Raw genomic sequence first — 8538 nt, 5'->3', positions numbered from 1 at the left:
AGACAAGTACAGTTAAATGTCTACTTTTTTTCAAACTGTCATCTTAACAAATGCTAAGAATGTATATGACCCAAAAAGTCTACTGTATTGGCGTTGTGTGTACAGGTGTAAAATTTGACTAAAAGAACAGATGTACAAAAAACAATTGCTTGCAACTCACACCCTTTGTGAGATAGACAGTCACACTTTAATGCCTGTATTTTTGGAAATTTTCCTTTGTATCTTTAATAAAAAAAAGTGTTCCATCCAGCTACCCCTTCACAAAAAATGATAGCATAAGAAATGCAAACATAATGTAACTTGTAACAAGCACGCACATTGTCTGATATTGATTTCAGATTTTATTTTTTTGTGCTGTCTTGTTGTTGCTTTCTAGTGCATGAAGAATGAAGAAGATAAATGTGTACTTTGAAGGCAAATGCAATAAGCCATAGGCCAGCTACATCATATCACTGATTATCACATTGAGCTTGTTACTGCTGCTAGAACCTTTCCTATTTTTCTCCCCCTGTCATTTGAACCACTGTATTGTTCCCAGACTACTTTTTTCATATTCATCACTGATGCCATTATTCAACTACTTGAAATATTTGTCTAACTATATTTTAGGACTTTGCGGAGCTGTTAGCTTTGACAAATTCTCACTATCTAAAATCACTATGAAATATCTACTGCATTCCCTAACTTGGCTTTTATACAGGCCATGATAGGCTGTGCTAGACCATTTAATAAGATAGCTTCAAATCATTACTGAGAAGCCCTAATGGTCACGCCGAGGTCATGTGAGTCATCTGTGACTGATAAAATCTACTCTCAATGTAGAAAAAAATGGTTATTTTTTTTTTAGATTTGCCCAAATCGAATTGCAAATTGCTCAAATTCATTTGGACCTGCAAATTTAATAAAATTTTACTTACATTTGATTTGATCATTTTTAGTCATTTGATCATCTTTAGTCATTTGATTTTAACTATTTCTTACCATATACCAGCATTTAAGCAAATAGCAGAATAAAAATGGATGAACTTCTACTTAACACCTTTGACTCATAAGGGAATTCTGAGCTTAGAGCTTCTATTTATCATGCCCACATCTCCTAACTGGACATATAGAATAAGCATTTTAGAATAAAATTCTCAATTACTGCAGTTTTAATACAGGTTTACTATATGTTGTATAGATCTAACAGGATTGATATACAAAAATATAACTCTTGTCTTTATACACATAGTCATCACACTGAGTATATTGCTCCTTTTTCACCACAGGTCAAGGCTGAATATGTAACTGCAGAAGATAGTTAAGTTCTATATGGAATCAATTCTGTGCATAGATACGAATGCGGAAATAGAAAATATGATGATGATGATGAGGGAGATATGTATAATATATCTGCCTCTTTATGAGCCATCATTTTAGAAACTTTCATATCAGGGTACAATATGCGGTGAGGAATGTGTAACTCATTTCCGTCCGTTGTTTCCTGGCTTGACCATTCACAAGAAGAACAGATGAAGGCATCATTATCTATGAGAAAAAAACAAAAGGCACTAATCAATTCCACAGGAATTTTCAGAGCACATACTATTATGATTAAAAAAAGAAATGAATAAAATGACAAGCAGATTTTAGACTGAAATATTATATTCTTGTACATAGGAGCAGTATTATAGTAGTTAAATTCTTGTACATAGGAGCAGTATAATAGTAGTTATATTCTTGTACATAGGTGCAGTATTATAGTAGTCATATTCTTGTACATAGGAGCAGTATAATAGTAGTTATATTCTTGTACATAGGGCAGTATGATAGTAATTAATAGGGTTGAGCGAAACGGGTCGGCCAGATTCAGAAGTCGCCGACTTTTGGCAAAGTCGGGTTTCATGAAACCCGACCCGACCCCTGTGTGGGGTCGGCCATGAGGTCAGCGATCTTCTGATCTGGAATCGGAATTCCGATACCGATTCCTGATATGTTTAAGATATCGGGAATCAGTATCGTAATTCATATTTAAGTGTAAAATAAAGAATAAAAATAAAAAAATATTGATATACTCACCCTTGGACGCGCCCTGGTTCTCACCGGCAGCCTTCCTTCCTAAGAATGAGCGCCTGAAGGGCCTTCGATGACGTCGCGGCTTGTGATTGGTCGCGTGAGCGGTCACATGGGCGTCACGCGACCAATCACCAGCCGCGACGTCATCGAAGGTCCTTCTGGCGCTAATTCTTAGGAAGGAAGCGTCCGAGGGCGCGTCCGAGGGTGAGTATATTCCTAATAGGTATATACTCACCCTGGGACGCGCCCTGGTTCTAACCCGCAGCCTTCCTTCCTAAGAATCAGCGCCTGAAGGACCTTAGATAACGTCGTGGCTTGTGATTGGTCGTGTGACGCCCATGTGACCGCTCACGCGACCAATCACAAGCCGCGACGTCATCGAAGGTCCTTCAGGCGCTCATTCTTAGGAAGGAAGGTTGCCGGTAAGAACCAGGGCGCGTCCGAGGGTGAGTATATCAATATTTTTTTATTTTGATTCTTTATTTTACACTTAAATATGGATCCCAGGGCCTGAAGGAGAGTTTCCTCTCCTTCAGACCCTGGGAACCATTAGAAACCCAATGCACTGCATTGGGTTTCGTGTTTCGGCCGACCCCGACCCCGACTTTTCTATAGGATCGGCCGATTTCACTCGACCCGACTTTTGAAAAAGTCGAGTTTCGTGAAACCCGACCTGATCCTATAAAAAGAAAAGTCGCTCAACCCTAGTAGTTAATGTCTTGTACATAAGAGGCAGTATTATAGTAGTTATATTCTTGTACATAGGGGAATTATTATAGTAGTTATATTCTTGTACATAAGAGACAGTATCATAGTAGTTATATTCTTGTACATAGGGGCAGTATTATAGTAGTTATATTCTTGTACATAGGGGCAGTATTATAGTAGTTATATTCTTGTACATAGGAGCAGTATTATAGTAGTTATATTCTTGTACATAGGAGCAGTAATATAGTACTTATATTCGTGTACATAGGGGCAATATTATCTATATATATAATCGTCTAAGGTCCATTTCCGTCTGTTTGTCTGTAGCGGAAATCCCGCGTTGCTGGCTGGCCGCGACCAATCAGCGACCAATGCAGCATCAATAGTAAAAAGATATAATATTAAAAATAATATTAAAAAAAAATGGTGCTATTCTCACCTTTCGGTGGCCCCGAAGCCTTCCCCATCCTCGCGATGCTCTCAGCAGCTCCGATCTCAGTAATGCTTTGCGAAATGACCCCAGATGACATTGGATCACGTGAGACTGCTACGTCATCACGGGTTATTGCCGCAAAGCATCACTGGGAATGCACCTCGCGAGAGCATCGCTAACTCCAGGGCTGGATCCGAGGGCCGCCGGAAGGTGAGTATATAACTATTTTTTATTTTAATTATTTTTTAACAGGGATATGGTGTCCACACTACTATATACTACATGGGTTGTGCTATATACTACATGGCTGCTATATACTACGTGGCTGTGCTATACACTACGTGGGCTATGTCTGTAATATATACTACGTAGCTGTGCTATATACTACATGCAGTGTGCTATATACTATGTGGATTGTGCTGTACACTAAGTGGACTGTGCTATACACCATGTGAGCTGTGTTATTTACTACGTGGACTGTACTATATACTATGTGGATTGTGCTATATACTACATGGACTGTGCTATATACCACGTGGACTGTGCTATATACTATGTGGGCTGTGCTATATACTATGTGGCTGTGCTATATACTACGTGGCTGTGCTATATACTAAGTGGCCTGTGCCTGTGCTATATACTAAGTGGGCTGTGCTATATACTACATAGGCTGTGCTATATACTATGTGGGCTGTGTTATATACTCCGTGGCTGTGGTATATACTACGTGGCTGCTATATACTACGTGGCTGTGCTATACACTATGTGGGCTATGTCTGTAACATATACTACGTAGCTGTGATATATACTACATGCAGTGTGCTATATACTACGTGGATTGTGCTGTACACTACGTGGACTGTGCTGTACACCATGTGAGCTGTGTTATATACTACGTGGACTGTACTATATACGATGTGGATTGTGCTATATACCACGTGAACTGTGCTATATACTATGTAGGCAGTGTTATATACTACATGGCTGCAATATACTACGTGACTGTGCTATACACTATGTGGGTTGTCCCTGTGCTATATACTACATGGCTGTGCTATATACTACATGGACTGTACAATATACTATGTGGATTTTGATATATACTACGTGTGCTGTGCTATATACTACATGGGCTGTGTTATATACTACGTGGACTGCACTATATACTGTTGTGAATTCTGTTGTCGGGCTCCCTCCTGTGGTCATGAATGGTACTTCGGCTGGTTCTGTCCATGGACTTCCTCTGGTGGGTGTTTCTGAGTTTCACAGGTGATGAGGTTAATTCGTTAGCTGCTCTATTTAACTCCTCTTAGATCTTTGCTCCATGCCACCTGTCAATGTTCCAGTATTGGTCTAGTTCTCTACTGGATCGTTCTTGTGACCTGTCTTCCCATCAGAAGCTAAGTTCCAGCTTGTATTTCTTTGGTTTGCTATTTTTCTGTCCAGCTTGCTATTTAATTTGTTGTCTTGCTTGCTGGAAGCTCTGGGACGCAGAGGGAGCGCCTCCACACCGTGAGTCGGTGCGGAGGGTCTTTTTGCGCCCTCTGCGTGGTCTTTTTGTAGGTTTTTGTGCTGACCGCAAAGTAACCTTTCCTATCCTCGGTCTGTTCAGTAAGTCGGGCCTCACTTTGCTAAATCTATTTCATCTCTGTGTTTGTATTTTCATCTTTACTCACAGTCATTATATGTGGGGGGCTGCCTTTTCCTTTGGGGAATTTCTCTGAGGCAAGCTAGCCTTTATTTTTCTATCTTCAGGGCTAGCTAGTTTCTTAGGCTGTGCCGAGTTGCATAGGGAGCGTTAGGCGCAATCCACGGCTATTTCTAGTGTGTTTGATAGGTTTAGGGATTGCGGTCAGCAGAGTTCCCACGTCCCAGAGCTCGTCCTTATTATCAGTAACTATCAGGTCATTCCGTGTGCTCTTAACCACCATGTCCATTATTGTCCTGACCACCATGTCATAACAGTACAGGTGGCCCAAAGTACTAATGCATCTCAATAGAGGGGTAAGAGAAGTTCTGAGACCATTTTTTTTTTCTTTGCAGTGTGTTTTGTCTCTATTTTCCCCTTTACCTCTGGATGGTTCAGGACACTGGTGTAAACATGGACATTCAAGGTCTGTCCTCTTGGATGGATAATCTCACTACAAGGATACAAAACATTCAAGATTTTGTGGTTCAGAATCCGATGTCAGAGCCTAGGATTCCAATTCCTGATTTGTTTTTTGGTGATAGATCTAAGTTCTTGAATTTCAAAAATAATTGTAAATTGTTTCTTGCCTTGAAACCTCGCTCCTCAGGTAACCCTGTTCAACAAGTAAAGATCATTATTTCTTTGTTACGTGGTGACCCTCAAGACTGGGCATTTTCCCTTGCGCCAGGAGATCCGGCATTGCGTGATGTTGATGCGTTTTTTCTGGCGCTTGGATTGCTTTATGACGAACCTAATTCAGTGGATCAGGCAGAGAAAATCTTGCTGGCTCTGTGTCAGGGTCAGGATGAGGCGGAGATATATTGTCAGAAGTTTAGAAAGTGGTCTGTGCTCACTCAGTGGAATGAATGTGCCCTGGCAGCAATCTTCAGAAAGGGTCTCTCTGAAGCCCTTAAGGATGTCATGGTGGGGTTTCCCATGCCTGCTGGTCTGAATGAGTCTATGTGCTTGGCCATTCAGATCGATCGACGCTTGCGTGAGCGTAAAGCTGTGCACCATTTGGCGGTACTATCTGAGCATGGGCCTGAACCTATGCAATGTGATAGGACTTTGACCAGAGCTGAACGGTAAGAACACAGACGTCGGAATGGGCTATGTTTTTACTGTGGTGATTCCACTCATGCTATCTCCGATTGTCCTAAGCGCACTAAGCGGTTCGCTAGGTCTGCCACCATTGGTACGGTACAGTCTAAATTTCTATTGTCTGTTACTCTGATTTGTTCTTTGTCATCCTATTCTGTTATGGCATTTGTGGATTCAGGCGCTGCCCTGAATTTGATGGACTTGGAGTATGCTAGGCGCTGTGGTTTTTTCTTGGAGCCCTTGCAGTATCCTATTCCATTGAGAGGAATTGATGCTACGCCTTTGGCCAAGAATAAGCCTCAGTATTGGACCCAATTGACCATGTGCATGGCTCCTGCACATCAGGAGGATATTCGCTTTCTGGTGTTGCATAATCTGCATGATGTGGTCGTTTTGGGGTTGCCATGGCTACAGGTTCATAATCCAGTATTGGACTGGAAATCTACAGTTAGGGCCAGAAATATTTGGACAGTGACACAAGTTTTGTTTTAGCTGTTTACAAAAACATGTTCAGAAATACAATTATATATATAATATGGGCTGAAAGTGCACACTCCCAGCTGCAATATGATAGTTTCCACATCCAAATCGGAGAAAGGGTTTAGGAATCATAGCTCTGTAATGCATAGCGTCCTCTTTTTCAAGGGACCAAAAGTAATCGGACAATGGACTCTAAGGGCTGCAATTAACTCTGAAGGCGTCTCCCTCGTTAACCTGTAATCAATGAAGTAGTTAAAAGGTCAGGGGTGGATTCCAGGTGTGTGGTTTTGCATTTGGAAGCTGTTGCTGTGAGCAGACAACATGCGGTCAAAGGAACTCTCAATTGAGGTGAAGCAGAACATCCTGAGGCTGAAAAAAAAGAAAAAATCCATCAGAGAGATAGCAGACATGCTTGGAGTAGCAAAATCAACAGTTGGGTACATTCTGAGAAAAAAGGAATTGACTGGTGAGCTTGGGAACTCAAAAAGGCCTGGGCGTCCACGGATGACAACAGTGGTGGATGATCGCCGCATACTTAATTTGGTGAAGAAGAACCCGTTCACAACATCAACTGAAGTCCAGAACACTCTCAGTGAAGTAGGTGTATCTGTCTCTAAGTCAACAGTAAAGAGAAGACTCCATGACAGTAAATACAAAGGGTTCACATCTAGATGCAAACCATTCATCAATACCAAAAATAGACAGGCCAGAGTTAAATTTGCAGAAAAACACCTCAAGAAGCCAGCTCAGCTCTGGAAAAGTATTCTATGGACAGATGAGACAAAGATCAACCTGTACCAGAATGATGGGAAGAAAAAAGTTTGGAGAAGAAAGGGAATGGCACATGATCCAAGGCACACCATATCCTCTGTAAAACATGGTGGAGGCAACGTGATGGCATGGGCATACATGGCTTTCAATGGCACTGGGTCACTTGTGTTTATTGATGACATAAGAGCAGACAAGAGTAGCCGGATGAATTCTGAAGTGTACCGGGATATACTTTCAGCCCAGATTCAGCCAAATGCTGCAAAGTTGATTGGACGGCGCTTCATAGTACAGATGGACAATGACCCCAAGCATACATCCAAAGCTACCCAGGAGTTCATGAGTGCCAATAAGTGAAACATTCTGCAATGGCCAAGTCAATCTCCAGATCTAAACCCAATTGAGCATGCATTTCACTTGCTCAAATCCAGACTTAAGACGGAAAGACCCACAAACAAGCAAAACCTGAAGGCTGCGGCTGTAAAGGCCTGGCAAAGCATTAAGAAGGAGGAAACCCAGCGTTTGGTGATGTCCATGGGTTCCAGACTTAAGGCAGTGATTGCCTCCAAAGGATTTGCAACAAAATATTGAAAATAAAAATATTTTGTTTGGGTTATGTTTATTTGTCCAATTACTTTTGACCTCCTAAAATGTGGAGAGTTTGTAAAGAAATGTGTACAATTCCTACATTTTCTATCAGATATTTTTGTTCAACCCTTCAAATTAAACGTTACAATCTGCACTTGAATTCTGTTGTAGAGGTTTCATTTCAAATCCAATGTGGTGGCATGCAGAGCCCAACTCGCGAAAATTGTGTCACTGTCCAAATATTTCTGGCCCTAACTGTATGTCTGTGTCCAGCTGGGGTTGCCAGGGGGTACATGGTGATGTTCCATTTTTGCCTATTTCGTCTTCCACTCCTTCTGAAGTTCCAGAGTTTTTGTCGGATTATCGGGATGTATTTGATGAGCCCAAAGCCAGTGCCCTACCTCCTCATAGGGATTGCGATTGTGCAATTAATTTGATTCCTGGTAGTAAGTTTCCTAAGGGCCGATTGTTCAATTTATCTGTGCCAGAACACGCCGCTATGCGGAGTTATATAAAGGAATCCTTGGAGAAAGGCCATATTCGCCCGTCGTCATCACCGTTAGGAGCAGGGTTTTTTTTTTGTGTCCAAGAAGGATGGTTCTTTGAGACCTTGTATTGATTACCGCCTTCTTAATAAAATTACAGTCAAATTTCAGTATCCTTTGCCGTTGCTGTCTGATTTGTTTGCTCGTATTAAAGGGGCTAGTTGGTTCAC

General features: G+C 41.4%; 1 protein-coding gene across 1 annotated transcript in view; it reads right to left on the bottom strand.

Annotated features, from left to right (window-relative positions):
* Positions 1–351: 351 nt before the first annotated feature.
* The window catches only part of LOC138662522 (C-C motif chemokine 21b-like), a 93278-nt gene continuing 85091 nt past the window's right edge, over positions 352–8538 (bottom strand). The window contains exon 4 of the mRNA XM_069748264.1: positions 352–1527. The gene's annotated coding sequence lies outside the window, so the exon portion shown is untranslated. The remainder of the gene's footprint in view (positions 1528–8538) is intronic.

This window comes from Ranitomeya imitator, chromosome 1 (genome assembly GCF_032444005.1).
Source record: "Ranitomeya imitator isolate aRanImi1 chromosome 1, aRanImi1.pri, whole genome shotgun sequence".
Lineage (NCBI taxonomy): Eukaryota > Metazoa > Chordata > Amphibia > Anura > Dendrobatidae > Ranitomeya > Ranitomeya imitator.
This window is presented reverse-complemented; position numbering and strand designations above follow the sequence as displayed.